This window comes from Onychomys torridus, chromosome 3 (genome assembly GCF_903995425.1).
Source record: "Onychomys torridus chromosome 3, mOncTor1.1, whole genome shotgun sequence".
Taxonomy (NCBI): Eukaryota; Metazoa; Chordata; class Mammalia; order Rodentia; family Cricetidae; genus Onychomys; species Onychomys torridus.
Genome location: NC_050445.1, coordinates 118,107,095 through 118,129,979, shown reverse-complemented (window position 1 = coordinate 118,129,979; position 22,885 = coordinate 118,107,095). Strand labels below are relative to the sequence as shown.

At 36.6% G+C, this 22,885-nt stretch overlaps 1 pseudogene; it reads right to left on the bottom strand.

The window, feature by feature from the left end:
* Window positions 1-18,043: 18,043 nt before the first annotated feature.
* Window positions 18,044-18,570, bottom strand: LOC118580127 (annotated as a pseudogene).
* Window positions 18,571-22,885: the final 4,315 nt, after the last annotated feature.

The window sequence follows — 22,885 nt, the reverse complement described above, 5'->3', positions numbered from 1 at the left end:
ATTTGCATGTGTCTATAACAAGGTCCTTGTTCTTATTTCTGAGCAGGAAAATTTACCAGCATCTATGCTAATGAGCTAGCTATCTGGAATCCTTGGCTCTTTATAATCAGCACAGTTGGATCCCTGAGGATCTGACTCCTGCTGGCTCAGATACAGCTTTGTCCTGTTCACTGTTTAGAAATTTGGGAAATATTGATCAGTAGATAGACGGATGAAATAATTTTCCTTTTAAAGTATATTTTCTTTGCAAGAACATTTTGTCAGACATTTATAATCCTTCAATTCAATCTTTTTTGAAAAGAGAATGATACACATGTATCTCAACATTGTAAATATCCATCCAAATATGATTTCCTCATGGTGTTGGGTGAGCAAATCATGAAGTATAAGTATAAGTTTAATTCTGTTAAATTATCTGTGGCAGATTTAAACCAGCTTTATTTTGCTTGTGAATAATCATCTTTTGTGATTATCATTATGAATGGTTTGTAAATGTCATTTGAAATAAATCATTATTATTTTGGGGATAAAACATATATTAGGTATTGTAAATTTTAAATATTTTTAAATTTATTGTTATTCTAATGCTTTTCCATATAATTTTTTAAATCATATGATGTGTTAGATACCTTTGTGACTGTGTTAGTTTGCTTTCTATTGGTGTGATAAAATACTAACCAAAAAACAAGTTGTAGAGAAAACGATTTATTTTATCTTATATCTTATAACATGAAGGGAAATCAAGGAAGGGATTTGAGCAGGAATCTGGAAGTAGGACCTGAAACGGAGACCCTGGAGGAATGCTGCTTACTGGCTTGCTCCTGATGTCTTGTTCAACTTACTTTCTTATACTTCCCAGAGTTACCTACCCAGGTATGGCACTACCCATAGCAGGCTGAGCTTTCCTCATGTCAATAATTAGTTAAGAAAGGGCTCCCCAAAAACTTGTCTACAGGCCAACTTGGTAGAGATATTTTTCTCAACAAATGTTCCTTCTTCCCAGGTGACTCTAGATGGTGTCAAGTTGACAAAAATTTAGTCAGTGCACTGAAATTTTGTAAACCTTGTTCTTCTAGTTCTCCAAAGGTGGGGGACACTTCCTCATGTTTTTAGATTGAAGAATCAATGAGTGTTTGTCTTACCTATTATGGGTTTAGATTGGCATTATGGGTACAAAAATAGATTAAACCTGAGAATTATTTTACTTTACTAAACTTTTACTGTTTATATATTTTTGTAATTTAGAACACATTCTTTGTTTATTATTTGTTGTTTGTTGCTGCTGTTTTTATAATTCTTTCTTCTCATAAATATTAAAGTAAGAAGAAATTTATGGTACCATATGAATTCTATTCATAGTAAATGTTTCCCATAAAGATGCCTCCCATAACATACATTAGTACATTCCCATTTTATACAACTTTATAAACTAATAGGAAAGACTCAAAAAGTATTCTGTAGCTCCAAAGTCTTCAAAGTTCACTCATTACAATTTAGAAAATATTAAACAGAAAAATCTATAAATATACAATTTCATATTTTAAGTTGCTCAACATGCTCTGATTCATTATATCTTGTAGCTTTGTTCCATCCTGTGAAGAACATGAACCCTCCCTTTTTCTAGTGTATCCATGTTTATAAATGACCCATTCATTCATCATGTATCAGCCATCTTTGATTTCACACTGTTGATATATTGCAGTTTATGTTCTACTGGCAATTATTTACTTAATAATGTGATGATTTAGGGTTCTGAGGAGGAGAGCTCAGATATTTTAAAGAGAAAGTGGAGGGCTTGCTTTGAGGAGAAAAATAAGTTCTCAACTTAAAAAAAAAACTTATATGGGAACATTACTAATATCTACAGTTAGAAAGAATTAAAAAGCACAGAGTGCACATGAAGTTCAGTAATGTATATGAGCCACAGTAAGGGCCTTGGAGCACATCCTCTGAGATCATAAAGCACTACTTTATACATATATAACATTGGGCTTATTGACACTTTGGATGGAATGCCAGGAGATTTGCAAGATTTTCCAAATTCATTGGATATACCCAGTCATCCATCAATAACATCACTTTGACTACTCCATTTTATAATCAGGCAAAGGGGACCTAATGACTGAATCCTTACTTTATTAACTGTGTTGTATTTTTTTTCTTAATGAAGACAGACAAGAAAAGACAAGTGACAGAAATTATTCCAAAGGAGTCTCAACAGAGTATGGAACAACCTGTCTCATCAGACATTATTCATTCATAGAATGTAAAAGCGGGGATTAAAAAGTAGTAACATGTAATTTCCATTGGCTTTCAGTCATCTGATAAAATAGTAAACATCTTAAATGAAAAAAAGATGGCTTTGTATGGCACGAACGGCTCATTAGCATTCATGGTAGCTTTGAAAACTTACATTTCTGATTACAATACCTTTTTACTGGTTGACTCAAAGTTTTAGAAAGGTTCTAAAGAATCTTTAGAAAAGACCCAAGATTTACTTTCTTTTCAATAACTATTAAATATATTTGATCTGTGGGATATATGTGTATTATAATGTGTATCTGTCTTCCTCTCTCTTTTTGTGTATTAATGTCTCTCTGTGTGTCTGTCTGTCTTTGTTTCTGTTTCTTCATACCTCTTCCTACTTTTATTTTTAGTAAAAAGAGTCACAAAGCTTTTAGAATGCTTCAGCATGGAGTGTTGTTGCAAACAAACAAAAACAGTTGACCTTGAAGGATGGAAAGGAATGTTGGCTAGAAGTTAGTGAGCAAACTATTTGGGAGACACACAGCAGACTGGTGTTCTGAAAGCCTGGTTGGGCAACTCCATTATGATAGCTTTGTGAAACAACTCTCTCCCAAGACTCTACCCTGTGTGTCTATGCTGTTTGGCTACTGTTGATTTTATTTCTTTATCATCATTTTCATATTTTCAGAGCTCTGTGCATGAGCCACCTTAATTACATAACATAAAGGGAGGTTGAGGATTGCTTGTGTTTACAGTCCATCACATGTATATACATGCAGACAGATATCTATGTGCTCATATGTCTTAACTGACAGCTCACTTCTGAAGGAGCTGATGGCTGGTGAAACTGGAATTCAATGTATGTAATCTCTTGGAATGTATGGGAAATATAATTTCTTGGGCTTCACCCCAAACCAGCAGAATCAGGAATTCTAGAAGAGATGAGCAAGCTTCTTAGACAGACTGCCCACATATTCAGGTGCAAATGCTACTGATAATTGGCTTGTTGGCCGCTTTCTGCCTGTGTATTTGTTCTTCTCCATGTTCATGACCATCAATATCAAATTGGAAGGGCTAACCTAATGCAGGACCTGATAATTCACAAATCTCGTGGCTTAAATTGGCACAGATTTCACTTCTTGTTCATGTGCCATGTTCATTGTGGGCTGGGAGAGCATCTGCTCATTACTAGGTGCTCAGAAACTCAGAATGTTGCTACAGTCACCACCTTGAGTATTTCTGGTTATCTTGTTACAGCAAAAATCCTAAGCCATCAGCTATTGCCTGGAGATCAAGAGTGGCTCAGATTTGACATAGCATGTCTATCAGTAGAGTTCAGAGCAAATGATGGTTTTTTTGTTGTGGTTGGCTTTACTTGTACATTTGAAACAATGTAGAACCACCTGGGAAAAGTCTTCCAATGAAGGATCTTCCAAATCAGATTGTTGTATGGATGTGTTTCTATGAGATTATTTCCAACATGTTTATTGATGTGGGAAGACCCAGCTCACCATAGGCAGCACTACTCCCTGGACAGGGGTCCTGGACAGCATAAGTATAGAGAGCAGGACATGTACTAACAAGTATCCATGCATGCAACTTTCTTTATTCTTGACTGGGAATGTGAGTATCTGCTTTGTCTACCCTACAGTGACAGACTATAACCTGGAAGCATGAGCTAAGTAAATCCTTTCTCCTTTAAGGTTGCTTTGGTCAGATTTTATCACAGCAACAGCAGTAAAACTAAAGCAAACATGTTGAATCATATTTGCCAATTCCTTCTAGTAACTGACAGATCTAAAAACAATCAAACAGACACACATACATGCACACAAGTCCCAAATATCCCAATGCAGCATCTAATTCAAGATCACCAGAACGTTTATGTGATCTCATAAAATTGTTACTTGAAATACTTAACAAAATAACCTGTTATATACTAGATGCATGTGATTAATATGTCTAATCACTTCCACAGGCAGACTTTGGCCATATGAATAGGACTGTTTTGAAAGAGCAATAGCAGATGATAGTGATCTGCTGAAATACTTTATATTTGTATCCACTTGCTCTAAAGTGATGATGATCTGATAGTTTGCAGTTAGGGTACTATCATTCTGACTACTTTGTACTGGGTCTAAATATGAAGCAATACATAAAGAAGACTGGGAGATGAAATTGTGCCTCTGAACATCCAGTAGCCTGATACTCTCAAAATTCTTAGGAACAGGGATATTAAGATACTTAGTGGGTGAGATGATCTTGGTCCTGACCTCAGCCAAACTAATGCTATTTCCAGAATAATGTGATTACAAAACTACTATGTTAATCAAGGTACACATTTGTCAAGGGTTCAGTAAAGGATTCTGATTTCCCTTCTAAGAAAAATGAGCCTAGCTGGGTGGTGATGGTACACACCTTTAAGTGCAGCACTTCAGAGACAGAGGCAGGCAGATCTCTATGAGTTCAAGGTCAGCCTGGTATGCAAAGTGAGTTCCAGAACAACCAGCATTACACAGAGAAACCCTGTTTCAAAAAAAAAAAACAAAAAACAAAAAACAAACAAAAAACAAAAAAAAAAAAAAAAGAAAAAACAAAAGAATTATGAGCCTATATGTTAGTGTATCTGGGGATGTCCCAGTATAGACCAATATCCAAATTATCATACAATAAGTAATTTAGCACTCACTCAGATAGAACCGGCCAAATATGAAAAGCATATTATGTATTTCCCAGTAAATTATACATATAATTCACTATAATTTTGCTGGTGCTACATCAAACATCATCTTCTGTATGTATAGGCTTTTGATGTCATTTCATGGAAAAGTAGCTACACTATTATGAGAATGACTAAAACCATTCTTAGTCTGGTGCTAAAGGAAATCAGTGAGGAAACTTCACCAGGGATCAGAACCTAATCTGAGATGATTTCCCTCCTAAACAATATTCCTGTTACCAAGAAAGTCAAGCAAGTGTTAGGCCATGACAGTTAGATATTTATCTGTCATCTCTCAATGTTGGACACAGCAACAGCTTGGGACACTTCTTTAGTGTCCACTGAGAGCAGAAGCTTGATGTGCGGAGCTACCTTGTTATGATGGATTTTTCTTTCTTTCTTTTTCCTTGTACTTTCACTGGTTGTTTGTTCTAAAAGAAAAAAAAGTGACTGAACTCCAAAGCTAATGTTAGTACTGTTTTATTAAAACCATGAGTCAATGAAGGAAGATGTTGCAACACCAGAGTGAGGCGAGGAGACAAGAAAAAGATGATAAATAACAGTCCAAAAAGGTAAAGTAAACATGTCTGAAATACCATCCTACAGGGAAGGAGGCAAGAGGAAGACAGCAGGGTGTGGTGGAGGTAAGGGCATAGATGGGAAAACCCAGATTTCTGGATGACGTTTACTTAATTGTTTTGTTTTTACATCCCAATCACAATTTCACCTCCCACCATCTCCTTTCAGCACCTCTATCCACTCCTCCACTGTTTCTTTTCAGATACATGTGGCTCTCCCATGGATATCAGCCAGCTATAGTCCATCAAACTGCAGTGAGGCTGGGCACCTTCTCTTCTGTTAAGGCTGAAGGAGGCAAATCCAGAAGCAGGCAACACAGTCAGAGACAGTCCCTGCTCTTACTATTAGAAGCCTCACACAAAGACCAATTACACAACTATACCATATGCAGCAGACCTAGATGAGTACCGTGCAAGTTCCATGGTTGCCAGTTCAGTTTCTGTGAGACCCTATAAACCCAGCTTAGTTGGTTCTGTGGTTTTTCTTGTGGTACCCTTGACACCACTGGGTCCTACAATCCTTCCTCCTCCTCTTCCACAGGATTCCCTGAGATCTGCCTAATGTTTAGCTGTGGGTCTCTGCATCTGTTTTTATGAGTTGCTGAGTGAAAGCCCTCTGAAAACAGCTGGGCAATGGAAACTCCAAGGATTCTATGAGGGTTACCCTAGCTAAGACTTCTAGAATAAGGGTTTCTGTGAAGGTAAGAATCATTCTGTTCAGGATTACATCACCAGCACCTAACATGCTTCTCTTGAATGCATGAATGAAGAGATTGAATATGTCTTAGTACAGTCTGTGTATTTTCTTTGCCAAGTAAATTTACATTCTATTTAAAAATAATTTCTCTTATTATTAAGAAATAATGTTCATTTTAGAAGCTATATTATAAAATGTAATGTGTGCAGGTAGCACATACAGATAAAATCAAGGCTATAAATACATAGCTCTTAAGAAATTAATTAATTTTTTTACAAGACAGGGTTTCTCTATGTAGCTTTGCACCTTTCTTGGAACTCACTCTGTAGCCCAGGATGGCCTCGAACTCATAGAGATCTGCCTGACTCTGCCTCCCAAGTGCTGGGATTAAAGGTATGTGCCACCACCACCCGGAAATCACTTTCATCTATAGAGAAATTTGTACAATTCTAGTAATTTTAAAATATGTCATACATTCCTGTAAACAACAGCTACTTAGTATGGTATAGAAACCAAAACTAGGCTTCAGAAAACTACAATGAGAGATTACTTCTCTCACCAGTTAGAATAGCAAGCATTAAGTCAACAATGAATATTGTGGAATAATCTTCTTGTACACTATGAAGATGTTTTACTCTGATTGGTTTAATAAAAAGCTGAAAGGCCAACAGATAGGCAGGATACGTATGGATGGGACTTCAACGCAGAGAGAGAATTCTGGGAGGAAAAGGGCAGTTGTCAGCCAACTGCAGAGAGACAGCAAGACATGCAGGAAGAGAGGTAAAAGCCACAAATCTCATGACAACACATACATAAATAGAAGTAGATCAATTTAATTTATAAGAACTAGTTAGGAACTAGCCTAAACTATAGCCTGAGCACTCCTAATTAATAACCAGTCTCAGTGACATTATTTGGCAGCTGGCTGGCAGGACAAAGAAAGACTTGATACAAATGGTGCCCAGTGTGGGACTCAAATATCCAAACATAGAGCCTGGGAAACCTAAGAAAAGTTCTAGACAAGGAGCAGGATATAGCTTCCTAGTCCTGCAGTTTCCCAGGTGAGATGGTGCTCAGTAGCATACAGAAGCATGGCTACAGACTGCTGCCTGCAGGCTGAATCTGGCCACCAGGACCACACATTAGTGCCATTTGCCAGCACCATGTACTAAGCTGAGCCACCATACAGCAGCTGACATGAAAGTTTAAGATTTGTCTCATCTAATCAGGGAACACTGCATATGCTTAGTAAAGCCAAGTCCAGGCACATTAAACCTCTAAAAAGGTACAATATGTTTTAACATGTGCAGAGGTTTAAGCAAGAAAAGAAGATGGGTATAGACAGTCATAGGAAAAAAAGTAGTTTATAAGTTTATAAGTAGTTTATAATAAGATAAAGTCTTTAAAGAAAGAATAAAATTATATAAAAGGATAAGCCATGTAAAGGTGGAAAATACACAGAGAGTCTGTATCCTGCATGGTGTCTTGTTGAATGATTTTTTTTTATTCCTGATGAACAAATGATAGCTGCTCAGAGACATTGGAATATGAACTGCTAAATTAAACCAGCCTATATAGTTTTTAAATGTCTTAATTTCAAAGTGGAGGTAAAAAATATGTTGTGTTGGTGAAGAGGTTACACTTTTGTTTCCACAGAAAATGAAAGACTGGATTCATCATTCAAGGTTGACAGCGATCACATTTGATTGGGGGAGACCCCCCCCTGAAAATCCTGGCTACAGAAATAAAGAAATAAACCTAAAAAAACCCTACAATACAGGTTACAGATATTTTACCTGCTCAAACATAAAAAAAAAAAAATGTCTTTGTCTGGCTTGTATATAACACACAGTCCATATTTGTATTATTTAAGATATGTGTGTTACCTTTGAAAGTTTGTGTGTTTTCAGAGCAAGGGGACCAAACACCAATGAAAGTGAATGGCCCTGGTGATCCAGCCTCTCAAAGTGCTTTTGTTTCAGTTTCCTGAGTTCTGCATCCAGAACACTTTCAAGGCTGTTGGGTGAGATGGTCCAGCCTCACAAACGTTTCTAGCCAGAACTTGAAAATTATCCAAATTTTCTCAGGGTACCCCAATAATTTTAGCACCCCAGATAACAGGAAGCAGCCTAGAGAACACAATGCCCACATTCCCAAGAGTTGGGGTGGATAGATTCTGGTCATTTAATGGGTTATGGATGTTTGTCATTGTTTAGGAAGTTTGGTTACAAAGTTTTAGATCATTGTCAGAAAAAAATGAATAAAGAAGATTATGTTCAGGGATCTCTTTCTGAAGAGAAAAGAGGGGATATAATATAGAAATGATGAGATAAAAGAGTGGATTGTTGAGTCTATTTTTGAAGAATCACTAGTCTCAAATATTTTATATTGGTATGGAATTTTGAATATTGATATAAATTTAAGGTTCTTTTTGTTAGGATATACTACATATGTTTCTATTCTTGTTTAAAGTATTGTACCTATGCAGCTTTTTTGAACAATGTAATGTAAATTTCTAGTCCTTAAAGTCTATAATTACAAACCGTATAAACTGTAGGTTAGTAGTTAGTCATCAATAACAATCAAATTTGTGGCCATGTTAGGTATGTTTTCTAGGCCAGAGGTACATTTTAGAAAAGCAGATGGTCTTCAAATGCTTCAGAGATCTACAAAATATGGCATTTAAGATGTTTAATAATAAGGCTTTTCGTGACAGTGAAACACATCTGCTACTGATAGCACAAATCTACTTCACAAAAAGATGATGGTCATCAAAGAACCTCCATATGGAATTTGCTTTCTTTGCGACAAAAGCTAGCCATTTGAGCAAGAAACTGCCCTTGCCTCAACTCCTGATAGAATGTTGTCCAACTTGGACAAGCAGGACACAAAAGAAGACAACTGTAAAACTTTGCCATGACAAGGTAGAACAGTCCTTCCAAATTTCTGCTATACAAAAGTCTGTCAGATATTTTAGGCCTGTAGGCCAAAGATGGATGCCACTGTGTTGCAGAGGAATCCTGAGGTACCTGTCCAGGTAGCCAGATGTCTCTGTCATTTCAGAGTTTTGGAAGTTGTTTGCTCTAAACTTCTGGTTTAGTCAAGTAATATTTTATCCTTCCAGGTATCTAATGGAGTTAAAGATGAGATAGTTATAGTTACAGTTTTCTTTCTTACGGAATTTAAAAATTTAAAAAAGAGATATAAATGAGAGGCATAAAAGCTTAAGTTAATTATCTAAGAAAATGTTTTAAGGTCTAAAAATACATTTTTTGATTGGTAATACAACTGTGATAAAAAATGGTTTAGGTATAAAACTTTAGACTCAGAAAGAATAGATAATGAAGTATTTTCTCTGATTTTGAAAAATACAAATGGACTGGAGATTGTAAATGTAATTTTTTACCTGGTAATTGTTCTTATTGTATAAAGTTTTAATCTATTAGAGTTAAAAACATTCTTTGTAATTTGGACAAAAAGGAGAAAATGTGGAATAATCCTTTTGAATACAGTGAAGTTGTGTCACCGTGATTGGTTTAATAAAAAGGTAAACACTCAGCCTGGCAGTGGTGGCTCACAACTTTAATCCCAGCATTCAGGAGGCAGAGGCAGATAGATCTCTGTGAGTTCGAGTCCAACCTGGGCTACAAAGTGAGTTCCAGAAAAGGTGCCAAACCTATACAGAAAACCATGTCTCAAAAACAACAACAACAACAACAACAAAAAGGTTAACATTCGATAGCTAGGAAGGAAGGGGTATAGACAGAAATTCAGAGAAGACACCGAACTCTGGAAAGAAAAGTGTAGGTACAGTTGCCAGCCAGCGAGAGAGAGAGAGAGAGAGAGAGAGAGAGAGAGAGAGAGAGAGAGACAGAGACAGAGAGAGAGAGACAGAGAGAGACAGAGAGAGACAGAGAGAGAGACAGAGAGACAGAGAGAAACAGCAAGACATACAGGAGCTGAAGTAAAAGCCATGAGTCATGTGACAACATGTAGATAAATAAAAATGAATTAATTTAAGTTATAAGAATGATTTAGAAACTAGTCTAAGCTATAGGCTGAGCTTTCCTAGTTAATAAACAGTTTCAGTGTCATTATTTGGGATCTGACTGACAGGACAGAGAAAGACTCATTACAAACAAACACTGGATATGATGTAGAGAAAAGAGAAGACACACATACTACTGGCGGGAAACAATCCTCATTTCATCTGTAGAAGTCAGTATGGAGTTTCCACACAATAAAGACAGACCTAAAATATCACCAACCTGTTCAACTCCTGAGTGTTTACTAAGGTACTCAAAGTCATCATACCACAGAGATGCTTGAACAGCAATGCTAACACCAATACTCACAACAGCTAAGCTATAGAACCAACTTATGTATACAACAATAAAAGAACCCATAAACAAAATCCCATACATGTGCAGGTTACAATGAAATTAGGCCATTTGCAAGGAAATGGATATAACTGGAGTTCATTAAGCAAATTAAATCAGACACAGAAATGCAAATATCAGGTATTTTTCTCTCACTTGTGGCTCTCAGATTTTGTATAAATTATGTATGCATCTGTGACATGAAATTAGAACTCAAAGTGTATTGAGGAACAAAGGAGACTAATAGCTCATAAGTGCATATGCTCAAAATACGTTACAACTCTCCCACGAAAATGTCCTTTTGAAACCTCATGCTAGGTACAACGTATATGAGCTAATAAAATACAAGAAAGAAAATCAGCAAATTCCTCCTCTGTGTTCATGTCCATTAGTGAACTGCTTTCTGTTCCTCCAACCAGTCTCCTCTCCAGAGTCTGTCAACCTCTATCCTGTGTTGACCTGCTATGAGTTCTGCTGTTTTGATTCCACAACTGACTGAAATTGTGCTATATTTGGCCTTCAGTTCTTGGATTATTCCAATTAACACAATACTAGTTTCATTTTTTTTTTTTTTGCTGTTAATTAGTGTTTTAAACTTTTTGTGTCTAAGCAATATCTCACTGTGTTATACCTGCTGTTTTTTTTTTAATAATACTGTCCTATTTTTACAAAGGAATCAACAGATAATATATCCTCATTTGTGAAAAAAGAAAGTACCTAAAAGAAACCAGTGAGGTGGCTCAACAGGTTAAGATAATTGAGGCTCAAGCTTGGTGACCTAAGTTTGACCCATGGAATCTCCATAAATGGACAAGAAGGAAACCCACTCCATACCAAGTTGTCCTCTGAGCTCCACCAGCTCTCTCTGGTACATGAGATCACACAAACATATCATGTGGATATATATGCATGCATGCATAAATGAATAGAAAGTAGAAACAAAGTCACTGCCAGCAACCCTCAGGTGAAGCAGTGCCATGGTCCACTGCAAGAGTGCAACAGCATTCCATGCTTGGTTTTGGTGAGTGTGTTGTCCTTGTAATTTGTAAACTTTACAAAAGTTGAAATGCAGCAGGATGGACACAAAATGGTTTTCTGTGGAGTTCCCTTTGACTTTCTTTTTTTGTGTTTTTCTGTGTGAGTTTGTGTGTGTGTGTGTGTGTGTGTGTGTGTGTGTGTGTGTGTGTGTGTGTCTGTGTGTCTGTGTCTGTGCTCCTTCTGTCTACATAGCCCCTTAAATCGCATAGTGCTCTATGATTTATCAGCTTCATAGGACTTGCCCTCTGGGGAAGAGTTATATCTAAGAAAAATTTAACCACTGTATGTGTTGTAGTTGTTTTCATTGGAAATATCCTCCATAGCGTCATGTGTCTGAACACTTGGTCCTTGGTTGTTGATTCTATTTGAGATGATTGTGGAACCTTTAGGAGGTTGAGCCTTGCTGGAGATAATAAGTCACTAGGCAAACCTTGATTTTATATAAAGCCAATCTACAATCCCTATTTACTCATCTTCCTGTTTTCTGAACATGAGAAGTTGAAGGGTCCTATATACAAACTCCTGCCACCATGCCTTTCCCCCCAAGATGGTAAGCATATGCCTGTGAGGGTTAATTTCAACTTCCAACTTTAGGAGCTCTAGAATCACCTCTGAGATTAGCATCTTGGTATGCTTATGAGGGAATTACCTTGGTTAGATTAAGCTGGAGTGATCCATCTACAGTGGGTGGCACCACCCCCTGATATTGAATCCTGAAATGCATAAATAAAGACAATTGTGAAGTTGAATACAAACAGTCATCACACTCTGGTTCTTGATTTTGAACACAATGTTTCCAGCTACCCCAAGTTTCTGCTGCCCTGACTTTCCCACTATGATGTCGGTACTCTTGAACTGTAAGACAAAATAAACCCACTATCCTTTAAGTTTCCTTTGTCAGGCACATAACTAGGACACCACACAAACTGTGAGCAGAATGAACTCTTCATTTCTCTCTTTCTTCTTGTCAGATACTTGGTCAAAGTAACAGGAGATTTCATGAGGCTATTATTAGCATATAGTGAGAGAAGATTACTGCAAACCATGTGAGTAATGAGCAGGAAAGCCCTCCACAAGATCTCAGCCATGCCACCACTGTGAAAATATGATGTAGAGTGTCTAAATTTGCTCAACCACTGATGATTTAATAATGTCAGTTCACACACTGAACAACATAAAAACAAAGGTTAAGAAGATCTCCTATGAACAAAAAGGTAGAATTAATGATAATGTACCCAAGGTGACCAAAAAGGGGTCTGAGGGCCAAAGAGCCAGGAAAACTAAAGGAACAGAAGCTGCATCTTTCTTGATATCCAGCATAAACAAGCCTCTAGTTGAGAATGGTGGGAACTGCAGGCCTGATTCTGAGCATCTACTAAAGATTCTAACTTGTGGAACAATATTACACATTAAAGGCAAAGTTTAAAATAAAATAAGGACAATTAAAAAAAAAAAACAGGAAAGTGTATATGACATGACTTTGGTCACAAGGGGAGGAGCTATTGGCAGTTGATGGCCGCTGAAGAGGAAGAGTCACTCTCCTTTGGTGAGGTGACCTGGTAGGTTGCCAGTGCTCCAGAACCTATAGTTAGAACTAACTGTATTTGTGTTATTAATAAAAATTTCTCAAATTCAGATCAGAAGTTGGAGATGGGTTGAAGGCACCAGAAGTAGCTTAAGGAAGGCAGTGGGAAATGGATATGATCAATACACATTGTACACATGAAAACATTTTCAAAGACTAACTAAAAACATTTTTAAAAGAAAAGGTATATGGAAGTAGGTGACAGTAATCAAAATATTTTTTTCTCCTTTTTTATTTATTATATTTGTGTTTTAATTTTATACATCAACCATGGGTTGCCCCTGTCCTCCCCCTCCCCCCAACCCCCACCTCCCCCCAGCCCCTCCCCTCCATTCCCATCTCCTCTAGGGCCAAGACTCATAGTAGGATACTAGATGTAAAACAAAGATGACTAGACTGCTATACAACTCCAGGGAGGCTACCTAGAAAACAGGACCCTAGGAAAGACACAGGGATCGCCCAATGACAGAGAAGTAGATGAGATCTACATGAACAACCTGGACGACAGTGGGAATAATGAAGGGCTAGTTTTGAGGGAAAGAGAGCTTAGGGGAGCAGGAGATCCCAGCTGGATCAAGAACAGAAAGGGAGAACAAGGAAATCAGACCATGATAAACGAAGACCACAAAATATATTTCTAAATATAGATTGCAACTAATTTCTAAATACAGATTGGGACCCCTTTGGGGGGCGTCAAATGACCGTTTCATGGGGGTACATATCAGATATCCTGCATATCAGATATTTACATTATGATTCATAACAGTACTAAAATTACAGTTATGAAGTAGCAATGAAATAATTTATGGTGGGAGGTGTGTGTCACCACAACACAAGGAACTGTATTTAAGGGTCACTGCATTAGAAGGTTGAGAACCACTGCTTTAAGGTGATCTCAGTCTATGAACCAGCATTTGTCCCAGGGGAGGATAAGCTCACCACACTTGGCATGGAAAAAAAAAGATTAAATTAAGAGGTATTAATTTTTTTTAAAATCACAAAACTGGGAGATACATGCCCAAATCTGGCTGATACACATCTTCCCTGTTAGCATTTGCTTATTTGAGGCTTTCTGTTCAAATGGTATGTAGCAAACGTTATTTTTTTTTAATTGAAAACATTGATCTCCACAAGAAAGATTATTATTATTATTGCAAAGAGTTATTGATGGTGGGAATTTGTTTTTTAACAATCTGAATAGTTTAGAATAACATGATAGAGAAGCAAGTTGGAGGGCTGTAGAGGTGGCTCATTGGTTAATAACAGTGGCTGCTGCTCTTCCAGAGGACCCCAGTTCAATTTCCAGCATCTACATGGTGGTTCACAACTACCTGTAACTCCAGTTTCAGGCAAGCTGGTATCCTCTGTTGACCTCTGTGTGCACTGCATGCCTACAGTGTACAGACATACATGCAGGTAAGATACCCATACACATAAAACATTTTTTATTATTACTAATTTTTAAATTTATTTTACATACCAACCACAGTTACCCCTCCCTCCTCTCCTCCTGTTCCCTTCCCTCACCTCCTTTCTACTCTCCTATCCACTCCTCAGAAAAGGTAAGACCTCCCATGGAGTGGGAATCAACTAAGCATCCAATACCAAGTTGAGGCAGGACCAAGCTCCTCTTCCCTGTATTAAGGCTGAGCAAGACATCCCACCACGAGGAATAGGTTCCAAAATGGCCAGCTAATGTGCCAGGGACAGTTCCTGATCCCATTAGTAGGAACCCCACAAACAGACCAAGCTACAATATTGTCACCCACATGCAGAGGGCCTCTGTCAGTCCCATGCAGGCTCCCTGGCTGTCACTAGAGTAAGTGAGCTCCCAGGAGCTCAGTCAGCTGTCTCTGTGGGTTTCCCTCTCATGATCTTGACCCCGCTCCTTTCTTATATAATCCTTCCTCCCTCTCTTCAACTGAACTCCCAGAGCTTGGCCCAGTGGTTGGGTATGGATCTCTGCATCTGCTTTTATCAGTTACTGGAAGAAGGCTCTATGAAGACAATAATTTTTAAAAAATTAAAAATGCTCTCAACAGATGCAAATTGTTTGTGCATAAGAGGGAAGTCATGGTGTAATTCTGTTTTGCTTTGAAATATATCTTGTCCTGTAAAGAAGGTTTATGAAGTGATTTTTGAAGAAGGAACAGAGTTTTTCTGCTAGAAAATATCTTAATTCTTTTCTTTTCTAAAATAGTTTTCTTATTATTTAAAATTTCATACATTGAGACACTGAAATGGGATTATATCTATTTCAATATTTCCATTCCAACTCTCCAAAACTCATCCTCCTCCCAAGTTCATGTCCTTATAAAAAGGCATGTATGTCTATTTCCAAATATCTTATTCTCAAATGGCATTCATTTAATTTTATAAATTACTCATGGTTGATATTCAGCCATCTCAGCAATAGGCACAGTATACTTAGCTCTAAAATTGTAAATATATGTGAAGATAACAAAATGAAAACAAATAAACAAAACTCCACTGAGACTTTTCCATTCTTTCCAGTTGTAATAAAGTGAATCAGTCACTTCAGAATTCAGTGGGTTTTAAATAATTTCCTTGAATTCAGATATATATGGTAAACAGAATGTCCTAAATATGTGGTAATGTATAAATCACAAATTATTTATGGACTATTATGTGAGACAAATTGTTTGTAAATATTTATAAACACTCCCAGCACACCCTAACCTTTTGAAAGGATTTATCCTGTAACAGAATGCATAAGATTATGACATGTAACAAATTAATTCCTTGTAAAATATTTACCATGTATCAGTTGCACTAATATTAATTAATGTGCTCATTTATTCCTGGCAACTGATAGGTGATTAGGCATTCTTCCTAAATGAGTTAGATGAGCCTTTATGACTCAATGTAAATATATCTCAATGGGCATTTGAGGAGTCTCCTCCCCTGCTTTCCTTACTGAAGACTGAAATGTGGTTGTCACCAGCTGTGGGTATGAGGAGTTCATAAATCAGTGGAAATTAGTTATCCGGTGATTGTTTTGTAAATGAACAAAAATCAATACGTTTTTCTTTAATGGTCTTATTCAAAAAGCTGGAGAGATGGCTTAGTGGTCCAGAGGTTCTACTGATCTTCCAGAGGATGTAGATTCTCTCCCTAACACCACTTCAGTCAGCTCAAGGTCTCCTGAAACTCCAGCTACAGGGAATCCAACCTCTGGATTTTGAGAGTACCTGTGCTCATAGGTACCCAAACACAAACATGTGCAAATCATTTAAATAAGTTTCATTATTTAAAAATAATAAAAATAAAGTAAAAGTTGCTGGGTGAGTGATCTACATTGAAGTGGCCTGACCCTGCTTCTTTGAGATACTAGGGATGTTTTCTTTTTGCCTGACTAAATTGTCTTATGCTTTCTCCCACAGATGAATGAGAACCTAAACCATGTGCTTGCAAATAGGGAAATAACAGGCTCCTCATAGTCCTCCATAGTTGTTTTCATTGAGTAACTAAGCTGGTGGTGTGAATTTCTGAAACATCAACAAAGACTTAGTGGACTGAAGAAACCATTCAGATTTGGCTGCTATGTGTTAGGGACAAAAGGGAAAGTTAAGGAGTTCAGGAGAAATTTTTTCTTAGGTGTAAATTTGAAAATTTCAGGTCCATGGTCCTGGTGTATAGGAGAGGACAATTTAGGCTCATGGCCCTGGTAGTTTGGGGAGGGGAGTCCTAAGACCAGGGAAAAGGGAAGAAATCCAATACTCAGGAATTGGCAGGTGGGGAAACAGGCTTTTGATTGACAGTACTTATCTGGAGTCCATTTGACCTGTGAAGGCTGGATCCAAGTTGATTCCCTGAAACTTAACAAGAATTATTTTGTTTATAAAAAGAGGTAAAAGTTTGGATATGTAAGAATTACCACTGTTTGTAATCTTTACTGAAATTCACATTGCAAAAAGAACAGTAGGCTCGTACCTTTTAGTCATAGTAAATTCTTGAGAATTCAAAAATGATTTTTGTTAAAAACTTTAACACCCTTTCCTCTATCCAGAAGACGAGGTGTATATATATTAGACAGATGTTTTTAGCACAATGGCAAGCACTTTTTTTTTTCATTTCAAGACAGGGTTTCTCTGTGTAGCTCTAGTTGACCTGGAATTTGCTCTGTGGACCAAGCAGGACTCAAACTCCCATCTCAGAGATCTGCCTTCCATTAACTCCTAAGTGCGGGATAACACCAGAGTAACACCAAGCAGCCTCCAAATCTATTAAAAATTAGACTTACTGGACACCTGGACAACCACTCTATATTCCTCTGTGGGTCTTGGGGGTAAAGGTCCCAGGGCAGCCTCAGTCTCCAGCTTCCAGGTCCAGAAATCTGACCAACTTTTCTGTAGAATAGGAACTTTGAAAGGGGGTGGGCTGGCCTACTTTGTCTAGGCACAGTGGTGCAATCAACTCCCCAGTGTCCTGCTTGTCCACAGTCTGAATTGTGTCCTGGCAGCAGACAACATGAAGGGCAGTTTTCCACTCAGTGTTTGGCTTTGCCACATTTTAAGCAAGCACCAGGTGGAGTCCTTCTATGCTTTATCTTTTGGTGGATATCTAGGGATACTGCCAGGAGCTAGCATTTCTCTCTATCAAGAAAAGATTTTTTTTTTTTTTTCTGTAAGAAAATTTATTTGTTCCTCTACAGCAGAAACAGGGAAGTGGAATAAATCTGTGCAAAGCGTATGTCTGCAAAGTGTGTCTTATGTCACGTTCTTTCCAATGCAGGCTTGTTATTATAACCTTTCTCCCAGGTTTTCTAAATCTAGCACCAATACTCCTACTCTGTTTTGGCCTTCATGGCTGCCTCCTCTCTCAGACGGGCTTTCCTTTCTAGGTTCAAGCTTGTTAAGGACTCATGTCTTTTCACAGCCTTCTTGCCCTCAATAACCATGTAGATGCATCCTGCCACTGTCAGAGCAATCATTAAATAGCTGACCTTCACCCGGATCTTGTTCTTTGCAGCATCAAGTATCTCAAATGAGACTGTCTCCGGGATGTCCTCCTCCTTCTTGAAGCACCCTGACCACAGCAGTATCTTCCTCTCGAAGTCCGTGGGTTTGTGCAGTGGCATTCTGTGTCTGCAGGATTCGATTGGGGCTTTGGGACTTTCCTGGGGCTTGGTGCAAAATCCACTGATCCTCTTCAAGTCAGTGTTCCCAGCAGACCTTAGGGTGGAGGAGGCATTTCTTTCATATAAAGCAATGTCCAGCCGCCAGGCGCAGGCCGTGGAGGCTCCCTGTGGCCACCTGCTCAACCGACGCACAGCCCCCCTTGGTGGCCACAGCGCTCAGTGTCATCGAGTGCCCGGGTGGGAAGCATGAAAAGATTTTTTATTAAACATTTTATATGCCATATTCAGCAGATCTCTGAAGAGTTTGAGGACCCTCTATGTACTAAGCATACCTAATTTGGCTGCTTGTTTTAGGCTTAACTTTGAAGCATACATAGGAGGCTAAATAAATCTTTTCATGTAATTAATTACATTAGTACTTAGCATGACTACAAGTATAGTTCTGAACACATTAAAGATGTTGATCACTTATAGGGTGACTAAATCTAATTATCTTAACAGTTTGCAGTAAGAAACTTTTATAAGACTAGGACTTTACATTCCATTTTTGATCCCTGTTAGGTTCAGCTTTAAGAAAAATGTTTTTAAAAGCACTTTTAGTATTAAAATAAAACTCTTTAATCATAGATAGAGTCCATAGAGATACTGGAAACATTACTGATCCTTTTATGGTTCACTATTGTGGAATATTGCAGGGGTTTTGTATGGTATCCAAGAAACCAAAGCAAAGTAAGCAATATACAAATTATTTGGACAAATATTACTGTGAAAGTTATAGATCTTAGGAATTTTCAAATTTTGATTATCAAATATAACATTTATCAAACATATGTTGTTAACTTACCCAAATTTTCTAGTGTCTTGACAGCAAAGACATAAATAGTTAGACAAACATCTTAAATCAGCTTGTGTTAATCTGAGTAGGTTTTTATAAACTTAAAATTTTATCACTATACAAAAATCTGTAACAATCCAAAATATTTTAGATTCTGATGTGGTTTCCTTAGTCTAAAAGGAGATGCAATTATCAGTTAAGAGCTCAGTAGGACTGAGAAGTTTTGTAATTATTGCTTTATGCCACATTATCATCTTAAGATGGTAAAGTCACATGGTTTCTATGCTTTGATCTTAGTAAGATGGCTGACAGTCATGTGATTGCTTACATATTGAAGGCCATCGGTCAAGATGGAAGAACCACATGGTTGCTATTTAAACATGTTTTCCTAAACAAGAGTTGAATCTAAGTTGCATATACAGTATATTGTAGATAAGAGTTGAATCATATATATTAGATGTAGCAAATTAAAATTCCTATGTATAGGTTTTATAGCCTTATGCTATAAGTTTTAAGCCAAATTTTGTCACAGATGTTAAAGATTCTTGAACCACACCCAGGGAACTTACAAACCAATTCTGAGATAAAAAATAGTTTAAAAAATAGTCTTAAAAATTTCCTTGTGAGTAAAGCATAGAGAAATCATAGAGATAAAAGATTTAAAAGTAGAAGTTTTAAAATCTTAGAGATAAGAGTCTTTGGGATCATTTCCTTTTGCATGGCAGAAGTTGTTATAATCTGTAAGAATTTGGGACTCAAGTGAGCTATCTTTGAGCTGTCCTTGAACTTGTTCATTGGAAGCATCTCCTTGCAACCACAGCCTCCTTCTTATCACTGAGCATGGTTGCTTCATTAGGTAAATGAAGGCTGCAAAGATTCCACATCCTCTTCCCTTCTTATTATGATTTTAAAAGGATAAAATTCATCCCCTCCCAATTGGTTGACCTTGGTTTTCAATATAGGACAAGAGGAAACAGGCTATGGTGAAGCAAATCTTGCTGAAAATACAGTAAGTTGCAAACAAATGAAATAAAAGAATTGGAACCATTATCACTACAAAAGAAAAATGACAAAGTTCTTGTAAATAAAATATACATATAATGTATAGCTTGACCTATAGTGAAGAAAAGGGGAATGACTTACTAACACGCTAACTAGAATATGAAGTTTGGAGTTCTTTATTTTCATCGACTCATATAAAGAGCATCCTAAAAGTGTGACAACATTCTGTTAGATCTCAATAAATTTTCAAAAATTGACCAAGATCTATGTTGAAAAAGAAAATGTGACTTTATACACAATGGAATCTTAAAGAAAAATGAAATGAGAACAATGACGCAAGTTTCTTTTGTATGTAGAGCCTTGATTTAAATCTCTCTCTCTCTCTCTCTCTCTCTCTCTCTCTCTCTCTCTCTGCATGTGTGTGCATATGTATCTATGTCTGTATGTATATCTGAGTGGCTAATGTGTGTGGTGTGTGTGTGTGTGTGTTTTATATATGTCTTTGTGTGTGTGAGTATTTCTGAGACTAAAACAAGTATAATGAGAGTAGCATAAGAGACCTCATAGGAGGAAGAAAACAGGGAATTGTATAAATGTGACTTGAAATCAGAAGAGACAGTTTGGGCACTGGAGAGGACAGTGAGGGAGGGAGGCAGATTAGAAAAGAGTATACTGGGACATAGGTATAAATGTGCCACACTGAAACTCATGACTTTGTGTGATAACTTAAAACTTAAATAATAAAATGAAAAGTAATTACTAGTAAAATAATTCATATATATGTTTCAAAGTAAATAACTTCTTTCTGCACAATAAAATGTTGAGTCAGTGGTAGACAAAGTCAATAACTTCAACTTATAAGCAAAACTATCAATGGTCAGAGCATTAAAACAGTATACTGAACTTCTAATATATTTTCTACAATTTTATTTGTGTATTTGTTTGTATATGTGTGTGCACATATCATAGTTCCTATATGGAGATCAGAAAACAACTTTTGGAAGTATACTCCTTCTTTATGGATTGCAGTCAGGTTGTTCGACTTGGCAACAGGTGTCTTTATCTATTAAACAATCTTTCTAGCTCCTATTCTATATCTTAACAAATATATATAATAATCAGGCAACATGAATATCAAAGTCATAATAGGTAAATTGATGTATAGAAAGCCAAGGTCAATATGAGTTTAGTGAAAAAGACTATGTCTGTGATCTAATCAGTATTTATTTATTTATTTATTTATTTATTTATTTATTTATTTATTTGCTATGAATAGTCACAATAAAACCACAGGAAATTCTAAAGTCTGAGGATTTTGCTATTATTGATGTTCAATTGTTTGTCTGTTTCTAACAGATATAACATACATGTTATCAAAGTGTTTTCACATTTATCTCTTATTAAAAACTAAACTTTGTAACAAAATGCAATAATAAAGATACATATATTGGTATAATGTTATTTATATCTATATTTCCACATTACTGGCATATAGTATTGCTTACATTTATTATTTTGATCAGAACATGGAGGTCACCGAAATAAACAGGTTAAAAGTTGAAGAGAAGACATGATCTGGGAGAGAGATGAGTTGGGGGAGCTAGATGGAGGGAGTGGACATAAGTATCTCCAAGATACATTTTATATATATATATACACAATTTTTAAGAAAATAGAAAATAAATTTTTAAAAAGGTAGGATTCAAAAGGGTCTGATTTTCCTATGTTCATGTTTTCACTCTATTAATCCAATGTTCGCACAATACTTAAATAAACAAGATTTGTTGATTATTAAAATTTGACTAAAAATTATATATATATATGTAAACATATAGTATTATTTTCTGCATTATTTAAAAGTTTATAAACTTTTGTATAAATGCATTCATGTTTACTAGCATTTTCAGATTCCTACACCCACACATGGGATTCAATATTATAACTATAAAAATGTTCTATAATTTATAGGTAGAATATTTCTATAAATTACCTTTAGTCTTTTTTCTCAAATATTATATTTAATTTTCTGAAGAGTATTTTCATTTTATTCCATAAACTAAAACGATTTTGGTATTCTTCTGGAAAAAGTAATTAGGTAAAGTGGGAATTGGGTAAGAAATAACATATTTTGAATTTAGACAGATATATTTATGTGTTTCTAAGACACTGATATATGTCCATAAATTATAACTTCCTGTCCCATTCAATAGTGGCTTCCAAGATTAATCTCACTGCCCACTCTGCTGACTTGCCTGTAGCTGAAAATGTAGGGTCACCAGAGGAATCATTAAGTGACTTTGGCTATCTCCTGGCGTTAGAAACATGTTGATAGTGGAGGTAAAGAAATTTTTAAAAAGCATATGAAGCCAGATGCTAATCTGTGCAGAAGTTTCTCTGATCAGTAGATTTATCAAATTCTGTGTAGAGGGTTCAGGTCTCATGGAATTTGATTAAGACAGAATTGTGCTGCTATAAAAAATATACTTGAAAATGTTACTATTATAAATGGGACACAGTGTCTTCATATTATTAAAATTTCACTCTAGAGTAGACATGTTTAAACGTAAGTATTTATGTGAGATGATAAGGCCCATACTAAATTTCTTAGAAAAGCTTTGATTTAGGACTGTTAGAGTAGGAAATCACACACACACATACATACGTGCACATACACACACACACACACACACACACACACACACAC